We start from the raw sequence: 14,816 nt of genomic DNA on the forward strand, positions 1-14,816 counted from the left end.
GCTCTTTGAGGTCAAGGGTGACCTCTCACCTTTGTATTCAGAACACTAGCATAGTGCCTGACCTCGAGTGTGAGCTAGATAACTACTGAATGACTTAAGGAAATAAAAGATCTAAAGACCACTACCATATCTTCCCATTTCTAGTCCTTCTTAGCCAGTCCTTATATAGGGTTCACTCTATAGAATGAAGAATTAATGGATTAAAACATAGTGTAGTTATAGCATCCCTTTAAAATGGAAAGTTAGCAACAAAGAATCAATTTTCATTTATTAAATCAGCCAAGATTTTTATAAAGGAGCACAGTGAAGTAGGAAGCCTAACGCTATGCTGATTGAATTATAATTTGAACAGTCTCATTGAGGGAAGCTTCTGGCAATATGGACAAATTATCCCAAAAATATTTCTGCCTTAAACACAATAATCAAATTTTAAGACTCTGTTGGAGAAATAATCATAAAAACTATGGAGTTTTATATACCAAGATATTACTTTCAACATTATTGATATTAGTTAAAACAAAAAAAGGAGCATTTGATGTGTCTAACCACAAGCCTAGCTAAGCAGAAAATGATATTCATGGTGAGGTTTTAGGCCACAGTGGCAAAAATAGCCTGGGAAGCAGAGAGAGCAGGGTTCAAATCCCCTAAAAATTTCACTTTACCACCAGAGAGCTTTATAATTGATTTCAGACTTTTGTTTTATAAAGTGATTATAACGGTATCTTACTATTATGGTTGATGTGAAGATTTTATCAATAGAAAACAATTCCTATTAGTGATAGCTATTATTGACACATCTATTGAAATGATGTTTGTGAAGAGGAAACCCTTACCATGGAGTGAAATCATGCCAGCATTTGATTTTCTGAATTCAATTGTACCTGTGAGGCAATATTTCCATTGCTTTCCTAGTAAAGACAGCAAATGCAATTAATCATAAAACAGTACAGGCATGTTAACCAAACTTATCAAAAGCCTGAGTGAATTCTTTTAAAGATTTTTCTAGCATTGAGAAAAGATAATGGAAAAGCTTGTTCCAACTGCAATTATTTCATCAAAATCCTGGAGGAAAAAACTAATAGAATTATGGGAATTTTTCCTTTAAATGTTATTTGTTATTTAAATTTCCCATAATGCATTTCATAGTTTGAAATAAATCTTACTAAAATAAATTGAAAGGAAGAGGCAATGATGGCACAAAAACATACGGAGAAAATTTTTAAGAGGAAAAATTATGGTTTAAAAAGAATCCTGTCATTATTGATGTCACAAATGGTCCAAAGCACTGAAAAAAGCTTCCAAATACTATTTTGTTACTTGATGTTCACAATATTTATATGCAATCACATTAGTGAAATACTGAAGAACAAAGAAGAGAATCCACTTTTGTAGACTCAAGAGACTAATATGACTTTCTCATATTATTATTACTCAGAATCAAGAAAGAAGTTTGGGGTCTTTGTTCTTAAAATCATGGAGATCATTTTCAGCAAGATTAATAAATAACCCTATAAAGTTAAACTGTTTGCTGTTTATACAGTGTTTGTCAGAGTAATAGCTGATTCTCCAATAATTGTTTAATTTCTTTGGGGTTTATTTACATGTATAGTTTACTTTCCTAAATACTTATTTTCACAAAAATTTCAAGCCTAGTGGAATAGTTTCTTTCCCTTTAACAAGAGGCAAAGTTGTTTGGTAATAATGTGACAGGGAAACTGATTTGGGGAGTTACTTAAATCACTCTTTGGCATAATAAAGATATAAACTCTTACCATTTGATGGTAATAAAGACTTAAGAAATAGTATTTTATAGTGAATATGTTATTCAATTTGTTGCCTTGAAATGAACTGTGAGACATTTCTAAGAATTTATATAAATCTAAAAGATAAATTATATATTTAGGTAGAACACCTTCAGATGTGATTCCACATCAGCATCTACATTTTAAAAATCTTACTGTAAATTACCTGAAATGTAATCTTATAATCTTGAAGTTGTTAATGGACGGGCAAAGGCTTTTTGAATGCCACATACAATATATTCCACTCACAACATTTTTCGAAAGTTTCTAAGAAAGACCCAGGCTATGAGTTACATAGAAATTCAAGCTTCATGAAAGGAATTTTCTTACCATATTAAGTCATATGTGAAGGCTGACATTAATATTTTGTCTTTGGAGACAACCCCATTGAACATTTTTATTAGAAAATTCTTTCCCTTCTAAAATGCTGTTTATATTACAGTTTTTTATTCTGTGGCATTTCTTTGTGTTCGCCAAGCACACTGCTCATCTGTCATGGCAAACAGCTGTTTCATACATCAAACTATTTGAAAGAGGGGAATGGCAAACCTGGGAAGATCAGCAAAGCAAAACCTGGTTGGGGAAACCTCAGATCTGTCAAGTGAATTGTGATACTGATTAGAAGCAAGTGGCTATTTTAGTGGATAAGTAATAAGTTCTCTTCAGTAATGATAGTATTACTGTACTAATGATATTTTTATATTACACTGTGGAAAATGTACATTATGTTCCCCCTTCTAGAAGAAGAATTAATCTTTACCTTTTGTTGACTATAATATTGCCCCCTACACTCAATATTGGTATATTATAGCTTCTTACTTGGTACAAATTGTGATTCTGTGCTTTTAACATAGCATACTTTGTCGGCAAGGGCATGCTACACATTGCTTAGTCATGTTCAATTTTGATTCCCAATTACATCACGGTTGTAAGAGTAGAAATCTTGTAAATGGACAATTTAGTAAAACAAAAAGTGTACACATAGGTAAAGAATTCAAATAAACTTGAATTATTTATTTTATTTATATATATAGATGAGTAACATAACTTAAAATTTTCTTGAAGGTTAATTTGATTTGCAAAATAGAAAATCATTGCAATTATTTCTGTATCCTATTCCCTTTCCTACTGTATTTTTAGTTAATACAGAATTGTTCTTTCTTTCTCCCTTTTTTTTTTTCCAATACATGCTGTGAAGATTAGCAGAAGTTCCTGGTGGTTGGAAGCAAGTGTAATATGGTGTCAACAGAGATGTTCCCTGGGCCCTGGCTAAGTCCCAAAACTGTGCACGGAAGGTGGTAAGTTCACATATTGTAAATTCAGGGACCACCTTTGGTTAGGCCAGCCTACTAAGAAGTGTTAGGACAGTGAAGCAGCCATACCATCAAACATTCCCCAAACCACCTTGTCCCTAATTCCTGAAGTGTAAGAGTGAGTTGGGGCACCTGGGCGGCTCAGTTGGTTAAGTGATCAACTCTTGATTTCCCTCAGGTCATGATCTTGTGGTTTGTGGGATCAAGTCCTATGTTGAGCCTCGTGTCCACCCTGTGTTGGGCTCTGTGAGGACAGCGTGGACCCTAGTTGGGATTCTCTCTCTGCTTCTTTCTCTCTCTCTTGCTCTCGCTCTCACTCTCTCTCAAAGTAGATAAATAAACATTAAAAAAAGTGAGTGGATCACCCTTTTTGTAAAATAGAATATTTGTAAGGATACCCTATTCCCTCCCTTCACCGTATTCTCACTGCAAGGGAAGAGATGGAGGTAGTTCTTTCTTTCAAAGTCTAGAGAAGAGACCTTAAGAGAATTGCTTATAAAGTTTAGAGATGCTCAACCTTCCTACTTCGCTAGGTTGGAGTCTGGTGATGTCTCACTTCTTACCTCTCCTGTGCCAACAACTCAATGTTCTGGGACAAGAAGAGGAAGCAGCAGAGAGATGGCCTAGAGGAGGTAAGGGACATGGTAGTACCCTCAGCCCTCTCTAAATGGGCTACTGGCTGGACCCCTTGCAGAAGAGGTCAACTAGGTATGCCTCAAGGAACTGGGTAGCAGGAAGGCACCCCAGGAATCCTTGCCAGTGAGGGGACCAGAACTTGGATACTCTCTAGTATAGACAGTATCAGAGGTCTGACATGGTTAACTAGGGAAGCAGCAGCATTTTATAGAGAGAGAATTGGAATCTTCTCATATGGAAACCATATGATAGATCTGCTCCCCATTCCAACTCTCACCCTTACATCAGAAGAGAAATACCAGAAAGAAGGAGAGAGGAAGATATAAAGATGTGAGCCTCGTGTCCACCCTGTGTTGGGCTCTGTGAGGACAGCGTGGACCCTAGTTGGGATTCTCTCTCTGCTGCTTTCTCTCTCTCTTGCTCTCGCTCTCACTCCTGTCCTCAAAGTCATTCCTCCCTCACTGCCACCTTCACACATATACTCCAAGCCACTAATAACAGACTTGTCTGCCTTTTTCTGGAGGCAAGGGAGGGAAAATAATTTTTAATTCAGTTTGAAGCTTAATTGAAAATGAACAGAACTGAATCTTGTCAGAATGAGATGATCCTAATAACTTGAAAAGGCTGATAAATGGAATCAAGCCAAAGTGTGATATTAAGAAATAGACCTAGCAAGAAAATGGCTGGGCCATAGCACAATGAGTAAGGGGGAATTATTGGAAAACTAAAGCCATTTCATATTTATACCCCAATGAAGTGAGAGTCCTTATCGAAGTAGTTATAAAAGGGATGCCTGGGTGTCTCAGTCGGTTAAGCATCTGGCTTTGGCTCAGGATGTGATCTTGCAGTTTGTGGGTTTGAGCCCCATATTGGGCTCTGTGCTGACAGCTCAGATTCTGGAGCCTGCTTCAGATTCTGTGTCTCCCTGTTTGTCCCGCCCTCATTTGTCTCTGTCTTGCTCTCTCTCAAAAATAAATACACATTTAAAAAAATTTTTTTAAAGTAGTTACAAAAAAAATAGAGTTCTGATTTTTATGAGAGTGGGATGGTTGATTCTGAGTAACACAGACTGGTGAGATTGATTCCAATTCAAGTAAGAGACTAGAATGGTTTTATTTTTTCTTTTAGTTGAATTATAACATGCATACAGAAAAGTGTATAATGATTTGTCATGATTTTGACAAAGCGAACCTACCTGTGAAACCAGCACCCAGATTGAGAAATAGAGTACTACCAACACCCCAGAAATACCTGCTTCAGTTACCTGTCAGTCATTATCTCCCTCTTTTTCCTGTAGTCTCTATTATCTCTATATCTATCAGATTTCTGTACCTGTAGGTCAATTTTGCCTGATTTTATTTTTATGTAAATGAAGTTCTGTATCATATGTCTTTTGTGTTTGCTTCTTTCACTTTACATTTGTGACATGCATCCATGTTGTTGTGTATAGAAGTAAATAAAAACCATTACTTTCCATTGCAACATAATATTTTGCTGTTTTAATATACCATGACTTTTATTTATACAAATGGTGATGGACATTTGGCTTTTGCCCATTTGGGGCTATTAGAAGGAGTGCTGTTGCACTTAATTGCTAATACTCTATCTAGGACTTTCACATCTATGTTAATGAGGAGTAATTTTCCTGTCTTATGATATTCTTGCCAACTTTCGAAATCATAATTATACTGACCTCCTAAAATAGTTAGAAATATTTTTTTCTGTCCTATGGAAGATTTTGTGTAACATCCATGTTTTTCCTGTTGTGTTTAGAAGAATTCACCAGAGAAGCCTTCTGTGCCTGGTGTTTTATTTATGGGGAAGTTTAAAATTATGAATTTAATTTTTTTATGGATATAGAACTAGTCAGATTTTTCCCCCTCTTTTTCCACTCTGGTAAATTGTGTGTGTCTAGGAATTTGTTCATTTTGTTGACACGTAGTTGTTTGTAATGTGTCTTATTGTATTCTTTTTTTTAACTGAGGTTTAATTAACATATTAGTTTCAGCTGTATAATATAATGATTCAATATTTGCATATGTTGCAAATTGATCACCACAATAACTCCAGTTAACAAGTTAACATTCATCACCACGCATAGTTAACATTTTTTTCCTTGTGATGAAAGCTTTCAAGATCTATTCTCCTACCTACTTTCAAATATGCAATACAATATTATTAAATATAGTCACCATGCTGTACATTACATCCTTGTGACTTATTCATTTTATAACTGGAAATTTGTACCTTTTGATCCCTTTTACCCATATTGCCCCCCCTCCTTATGTCAGGCAACCACCGATCTGTTCTCTATATCCATGAGCTTGGGTTTGTTGGTTTGTTTGTTTAGATTCCATATACAAATGAGATCATAAGGTATTTATCTTTTTTCTGTCTGACTTATTTTACTTAACATCGTACCCTCAAAGTCCATCCTTATTGCTGTAAATGGCAAGATTTCATTCTTTCTTATGGCTGAATAATATTCTATTGTATATATATTCCACATTGTCTTTATCCATCATCTATCAGCTTTCATTCTTGGCTATTGTAAATAATGCTGCAGTGAACTTAGTGTTTTCAGTTTCTTCAAATAAGTACCTAGACGCCGAATTGCTGGATCATATAATAGTTCTAATTTTAGTGTTTTGAGGAACATCTGTATTGTTTTCCCTACTATCTACACCAATTTACATTTCCACCACCAGCACACCTGGGTTCCCTTTTCTTCACATCCTTGCCAACACTTGTGATTTCTTATTTTTTGAGAATTGGTATTCTGATAGGCGAGAGGTGTATATTTTATATTGATTTCCCTCCTGTTCTTCTTGATACTGGTTTTTGTTCCTTCTTTGTTTCTTTTCTTCATCAGTTTTGGTAGAGGTTTGCAACTGTATTTGTCTTTTCAAAGAACTAACATTTGGCATGTTGTTTTTCTCTATTGAATAGGTGTTTTCTGTTTATCATTTCCTTATTTCTACTTTCTGTGGGTTCAATTTTCCTTTTTTCTTTGGATATGATTTTTTAGATGGATATAAAAATCACTGGTTTTCAAGCTTTCTTTTTAATATATGAACTAAAAGTTACAAGTTTTCCTTTTACTGCACCCTACAAATTTTGATTATGTAGTGTTTTTGTCATAATTTTGTTGCAGGTGTTTTATAATTTGGGGGCACCTGGGTGGCTCAATCAGTTGAGCATCAGAGTCCATCTCAGCTCAAGTCTTCATCTCAGGGTAATGATTTCAAGCCATGCATTAGGCTCCACCCTACTTGAAAATTTTTTTTTCCTAATTTCCATTGAGATCTCTTCTTTGACCCATGGGTCATTTAGAAGTATATTGTTTTTATCTCCAAACATTAGGAAACTTAGAGTTATCTTTTTGTAATTGATTTTTAGCTTAATTCCATTATGGTCAGAAAGCATACTCAGTTTCCTATTCCAATCCTTTGATATTGTTGAGACTTGCTTTATAGCCCAGCATATGGTCAATTTTAAGAGATGTCAAGGTATACTTGAAAAGAATGTGTTTACTTCAATGACTGGATACAGTGTTGTGATGGTTAATTTTATGTGTCAATTTCACTGTACTAAGGGATGCCCAGATGGCTGGTAAAACATTATTTTTAGGTGTGTCTGTAAGAGTGTTTCTGGAAGAGATTAGTACTTGATTCAGTAGACTGAGAGAAGAGATCTACCTTCACCAATCTTAGGGACTGAATAAAACAAAAAGGGGGACAGAAAGATGACTTTTCTCTCTCTATTCTTGAGCTGGAATATCCATATTCTCTTGTCCTTGAACATCAGAGCTCCTGGTTCTCAGGCTTTGGGGGTTGTTTATATCAATGGCCCTTTTCTTAAGCCTTTGACCTTGTGCTCAAGTTTACATTGGCTTCCCTGAATTACTTCAGACAGACTGAATTATCCCACTGGCTTTCCTAGTTCTCCATTTTACAAATGGCAGATTGTGGGACTTCTCTGCCTCTATAATTCTGAGTGAGCCAATTCCTATAATAAATCTCCATATATATCTCTATCTCTCCTACTGATTCTTTTTTCTCTGGAGAGCCCTGGCTAATCGAAATGTTCTGAGTCAGCTTGCTTAAGTCATATTTATTAAATATCTACTCAAATCTTCCAAAACCTGATTTTCTGTCTGTGTGTTCTGTTAGTCACTGAGAAAGGTGTGTTAAAAATCTTCTCTTCTGACTGTGAATTTGTCCATTTATCCTTTTAGTTCTGTCAAATTCTTTTGAACATTTTAAAAACAAGTTTTCAAAGTCTTCAATTTCAAAGTTTTAGGAACTTAGAGTTGTTGTGCCTTCCTGGTGAATTGAGCTTTTATCAGTAAGAAATGTCCCCTTTAACTCTATAAATGCTTTTGCTTTACTCTGTGTTCTTTTAGGTTGCTTGGTAAATGTTTGATAGTATATTATTTTTCCATCTTTTTTCTTTTAACCACTTTGTGTTCTTAAGATATAGTGCCTGTAAACAGTATATAGGTTTATTTTTCAATCCAACCTAATAATCTTTGTCTTTTAACTGAATATTTAGTCCATTGACATTTTAAAAATATGTTCGTTTATTTTTGAGAAGAGAAAGAGCACAAACAGGGGAAGGGCAGAGAGACAGGGAGACACAGAATCAGAACACAGCCCGATGCCAGCTCGAACCCACTAACTGCGAGATCATGATGTGAGCCAAAGATGGAAGCTTGCCTGACTGAGCGACTCAAGTGCCCCTAGTCCATTCACATTTTAAATAATTACTAAAATATCTGGGTTTAAATCTATCATCTTATTTCTTTTCAATTTCCCCCACTTTTCTATGTTCCCTTTCCTCTCCTTTCTTTGGATTTATTTTAAATTACTTTATATCTCCTCCTATTAGCTTGTTAGGTATACATTTTTATTATTCCTTTTGTAGTTACCCTGGAGATAAAAAATATCCTTGAATGTAATGCACATGAATGCTTTCTCTCACTGCAGACAATGTAAGGACTTTAGAGCACTATACTTTCTCCTTTCCTGACTTGTGTGTTAATATTGTCATGTATTTGAATTATCTATACAATTGAAACCCCACAATATGTTGTTATTATTCCTGTCATTATTATTATTACTGTTTTATGTAGTTAATGTTCATTTAGGTTTACCCTGGTTTTTATTCCATTGCTCTTTATTCTTTCTTGCACTTCTGTGCTTCTTTCTGGGTCTGTATTCCCTTTTCCTTTCAGTATCTGTTTACTTGTAATAAATCCTTTCAGATTTTGTTGGTCTGGAATGTCTTTATTTTACTTTCATTTAAAAAAATCTTTATTTGGGGGGGCACCTGGGTGACTCAGTTAAGCGGCTAACTTCAGCTCAGGTCATGATCTCACCGTTCGTGAGTTTGAGCCCCACATCAGGCTTCTGTGCTGACAGCTCAGAGCCTGGAACCTGCTTCAGATTCTGTGTCTTCCTCTCTCTCTGCCCCTCCCCTACTTGCCCTCTGTCTCTCTGTCTCTCAAAACTGAATAAAAGTTAAAAAATTTTTTTAAATGTTTGTTTTGGAGAGAGGGGGAAAGAGAGAGGGAGGGAGGGAGGGAGGAAAAAAGAACATGTGTGTGAGTGGGGGAGGAGCAGAGAGAGGCAGAGAGAGAGATTCCCAAGCAGGTGGCCGTGCTCAGTGAGGAGCCCAACATGGTGTTCCTTCTCATGATCATGAGATCATGACCTGAGCCAAAATCAAGAGTCAGACACTTAACAACTGAAATACCCAGGGACCCCTGCTTTCATTTTTGAAGGACATTTCACTGGGTATAGAATTCTTAGTTGGTAGAATCTTTAAAGATGGTGTACGATTGCCTCTCCTACCATTCCGTTATTTCTGATGAGAAGTCAGCTGTCAGTCTCATTCTCATTCCTTTGAAGATACTGTATCTTTTTTTCTGACTACTTTTAAGATTTTACTTTGTCTTTGGTTTCCATGTTTGTGTGTGACATGTGTAGATGTAAATTTTTAATTTTTTAAAGTTCCTATCTCTTGAGGTTCATAGCACTTCTTGTGTCTGATTTCTTTTTTATTTTTAGAAAATTCTTGGCTATTGTTTATTCATATATTACTTCCCATTTTCTCTTTCTCCCTTTCATATCTAGAATTTCAGTTATATCTAAAATTAAACTTTTCACTGCAATCCGTATATCCCTATGCTTTTACAGTGTATTTTCTGGGTGCCTGGGTGGCTCAGTTGGTTGAACCTGCAACACTTGATATCAGCTCAGGTCATGATCCCAGGGTCATGGGATCTAGCCCCACGTTGGGCCCTGTGCAGAGCATAGAACCTGCTTGAGAGTCTGTCTCTCAAATAAATAAATAAATAAATAAGAATGTATTTTCTGTCTTTTTTTCTTCTCTGTGCTTTAGTCTATGAGCATATTTAAAAGCAAAATTAGTGATTAGGCAGAGTGTGTTTAATATGATCAAATCATGTCATTCTAACCTCATTTTCTTCTTTGCTGTAAATAGCAAATCCATATTATCAGACACATTAGTTACAGTGCCTTCCAGACCCGGTGTTTTTTTCTGAATGAAAATGACTCACCCATAGCCTCCTGTTCAGGGAAACAGAATTCTTTGTACAGAGGTGGCTAATCAGATTATCTCTGTGATTTGGAGTAGGACAAAGTGGAAGGGACTGAGTAATCAGTATCAAAAGGACAGCAAAGCAAATCCTGTTCAGAAGTAAATTCTCCAGGGGGACACCATGTATGTCATAAAAGAGAGATGAAAAGGACATATTTTCATCAGACTGCCTTGGTTTCTGGAATCTATTTAGCTCTTTGTACTGGACAGGTAATCTTAATTTTTTTTAATGTTTATTTTTGAGAGAGAGAGAGAGAGACAGAGAGTGAGTGGGGGAGGGGCAGAGAGAGAGAGAGAGGGAGAAACAGAATCTAGTATATGTGCTGCCGAAGTGAGCACTGAGACACAGAATCTAAAGCAGGCTCCAGGCTCCAAGCTGTCAGCCCAGAGCCTGATGCGGCCTCAAACTCATAAACCGTGAGATCATGACCTGAGCCATAGTTGGCCACTTAACCAACTGAGCCACCCAGGTGCTCGTGGACATGTAATCTTACATGAAACCTCATTTCTTAAGGTGACCTAAATGAGTCTATATTTTATCTATTTAAAAAAAATTGTTTTTAAATTTATTTTAAGAGAGAACAGGGGAGGGGCAGAGAGAGAAGAAACAGAGAACTGCGAGCAGGTTACATGCTGGGAGAACAGAGCCCAATGCCAGATTTAACTCAAGAAACATAAGATTATGACCTGAGCAAAAATCAAGAGTTGGACACTCAACCACCTGAGCCACCCAAGTGCCCCTAATCTGTTTTTCTTTTAGAGACTTGGGACATCTGGGTGGCTAGGTTGGCATCTGACTCTTGATTTTAGTTCAGGTCATGATCCCAGGCTCATGGGATTGAGCCCCGTGTCTGGCTTCACACTGAGTATGAAGCCTGCTTAAGATTTTCTCTCTCTCTCTCTCTCTCTCTCTCTCTCTCTCTCTCTCACTCTCACTCTCACTCTCTACCTCCCTTCTCTCTATGTTACCCCCCCTTCTCAGCTTGCTCTCTCTCTCTCTCTCTCTCTCAAATTAAAAACAGAGGGGGAGAGAGAGAGGCAGAGAGAGACAGTAATTTATCAGGGAATGTGGCTGAATGTGTATCTGAGCCCAGTAAAGTATTTCATTAAGACACATAGTAGCTTCGGACAAGACCAAGATATTTTCACTAAATGCGAGTGTACATTAGTGAATTACAAATTTATTAAGTGAGTATACCCAAAGGTTACTAATTAATGAATTGCTCCAGCCTTGAGGGAGATGGATTTTGTTTTTATTTTTGCTTCTGCTTTTGTTTTTAATACAAAGTTCTCCCCTTGACCTTGTTCTATTTAACATTTTTATCACCATCTTTGTTGAAAGCATGCTTATCACATTCACTGAGGAAAAACACATTGTTTAGCAGGATCCTGCAAATTGGAACAATGGCTAAGTCTAACAAGATAACATTAAAAAACATTTTTATTACAAAATAATACATGCTCATTGCCAAATATTGAGAAAATTATTCTCTTTTTTACAAACTATTTTTTGTGTGAAAACTATAATAAGGATAATAAATTAATACTATTTTATAACAGTATCATGTAGAAATCATAAATCATTAAATATTACTTTATAATATTGCTTTAATATACCATCATTTATATACCCAATCTCCTCTCAGGATAATGCTTTAATACTGTTTTCAAAACTGTTTTTTTTTTTTTTTTTTGCTTAAAAATCATAAACATTTTTCCAAACCATTAAACATCATTCTCTCAATTGGATGAATGTACCATTATTATTTAATCAGTATGCTATTAGGCAATTAGAATGCTTCCTCCACCACCATACTTTTTGTCTTTAAGATTATCGTAAGTATTCTTACAGCATTATTTTTTAGAAAAAAATATCATAGTTATTTCTTTTTGATAGCCTCCAGCAGTTTGTAAGAATCCTGACCCATTTCCCTGTTGCTTCACCATCAGATATTATGATTTTCAAAGTTCCTGCCAATTTTATAGGCATAAAGTAGAGTCTTGCTTTATTATTATTTTCTTTGAATACTAGTAAAGCTGAACATTTTTTCATCTCTTTATTGACCATTTGTATTTATCACTTGGGGGCATTTATATTTATGTCTTTTGTTAATTTTTCAACTAGAGTATATATCTTAATGTTTCTTATGAGGTTTTTCTTAAAGTTTATTTACTTATTTTGAGGGAGGGAGGAAGAGAGAGGAGGAGGAGGAGGAGGAGGAGGAGGAGGAGAGAGAGGGAGAGAGAACCCCAAGCAGTCTCTGCACTGTCAACACAGAGCCAGATGAGGGGCTCAATCTCACGAATCATCAAATCATGACCTGAGCTGAGATCATAAGTCAGACGCTTAACCAATGGAGCTATCTAACACACCCCTTAAGGGTTTTTATATATTAACATCTTGCAAATGTTTCTTCCAAGTCTGTCATCTGTATTTTATGAACTTTATTTTTTGGCATGAAGATTTTAATTTTTAAGTTAAGCGTATCAATTGTTTTATTGTTTTAGCCTTTCATGTCCTACATACAAAATTACCCTCTAATTATAGAACTATTTACCTATATCTTCCATCATACAATATTTAATATGAATAGATTACAGATAAGCTCTTGGGTTCTGAATAACAGTTATGTAATTTCTGGATGCAGGAGCTTAGAGGTTGCTAGCATCAGTGTGCTATGGCTGCCAAAAACACTCTTGGGATCTTAGACTTTGTTAATAAAGCTTAGGGTGCAGAACCAGGAAAGCTATTGTCCTACAACACTGTCAAAAGAATCACGCATCCTTATATGTTTGATTTAGATGTGCTTGAGATTATTTACTTTACAGGCTAATATTTCAACAATTGTTGTGGAATCTGTAATCAAAAATATATCCTCATCCTCAAGATAAGACAGACAATTTTCATAGTGAAACAAAGTATAAAAATATAGCTTTAACAGTTTGGTTTTCTTTGAGGTTGTCTGATAAATACACCACAGGCATTATATATTTTTTCATAAAATCTCTCTACCTTCTGTATTTCCACCTCCATTTCCAAATAGGCCTAGCACAAGTTTTGCCAACATGTGCTTGACATAGTAGGGCTTGCTGATACAAGCGTTCCCTTTAAAAAAAAAAAAACACAAAAAACAGGGGGCCCTGGTTGACTCAGTTGGCAGAATATGTGACTCTTGATCTCAGGGTTGTGACTTGGAGCCCCAGGATGGGTGTAGAGCTTACTTTAAATAAATGAATAAGTAAGTAAATTAAAAAGACAAGAATACTTACTGTTTTCTGAAAACTGCACCCCCCCCCCCGCCAGTTTTATTCAGCATTGAACCAGGCAAGGAAGTAAAAAGGAAGAAGAGCTATAAGGATTTGAAATGAAGAAATAAAACTATCACTATTCAGGATCAGCATTTCATATGCTTTTAACTTAGTCCTTACCTGGACTATTTCATTAGCTGTGTGTGTCACCTTCTAAGAACATGGTATGGACATAAGCCAAAAGAGATTTACCTGGTAAAAATCAGAGTAGTGGGAACTTGTGGGAATATTTCACTTGGGGAAAAGTCTCACAGGAGGAAAAAAAGAACCAAATTACTTTGTCTTGAGCTACTTAAAGGAAATATTGTTATGCAGAATAGAAATTATTATTTTTTTCCTGAAAGGCCCAAGGGAGTGTAATCAGGATCAGTAAGAGGCAAGAGAAAGAGAAATATAAGCTCTGGCAGAACTTTTGAAGGTCCGAGTGATTCAAAATTGGGAGAGTTATGCCTTAGGAAGTAGAAAATTCTTTGTCACCGAAGGTTTTTAACCAAAGGCTGAGTGATTATGTGTAAGATAACTTAGGATTTCCTCATATCATAAGAACGAAGAAGCCCACATTTCTTGAACACCCACTGTGTGCATGTACTAAGCCATGTGCTGTCTCATTTAATTATGCCAACCCAAGGAGGGACGTTCTATTTTAACCCCATTTAACAAATGAAACAGAAGCTTGGAGAGTCTGAAGACTTGCCCGGTATCCCATAGATGGTAAGTGAAAGAGGCCTGGGCAATCTGTTTCCAGAACCTGAACTCTTAACCAATGTACTGAATTGGCTGGAAAGAATGGTTGGCTTCAATAACCTTTAAGATTTTGTCAAATCCTGAGATTGTATAATTGTACATGGAAAAAAAGTCATGCTTAAAGAGATTTATATTAAAGATCATTTTTTTTGGCAGTCATGTTAGATGGCTCCTGTTTTAGTATCTAATCTAAGTTATAAATAAAATAAAAGTTACTGAAAATCCACCCATCATTTCTAAATTAGAAAGCGGTTGGATATTCACATATCTACCAAGGTACAAATAAGTTGGTAGACAATGGCTGGGATCCCAGACAGACGCTCTTGGGTCTCTGGCAATAAAATTAAGCCTATAAATATCAGATGGAGTATGTCTTACAAAATCAAAT

This window comes from Suricata suricatta, chromosome 4 (assembly GCF_006229205.1).
Source record: "Suricata suricatta isolate VVHF042 chromosome 4, meerkat_22Aug2017_6uvM2_HiC, whole genome shotgun sequence".
Classification (NCBI taxonomy): Eukaryota; Metazoa; Chordata; class Mammalia; order Carnivora; family Herpestidae; genus Suricata; species Suricata suricatta.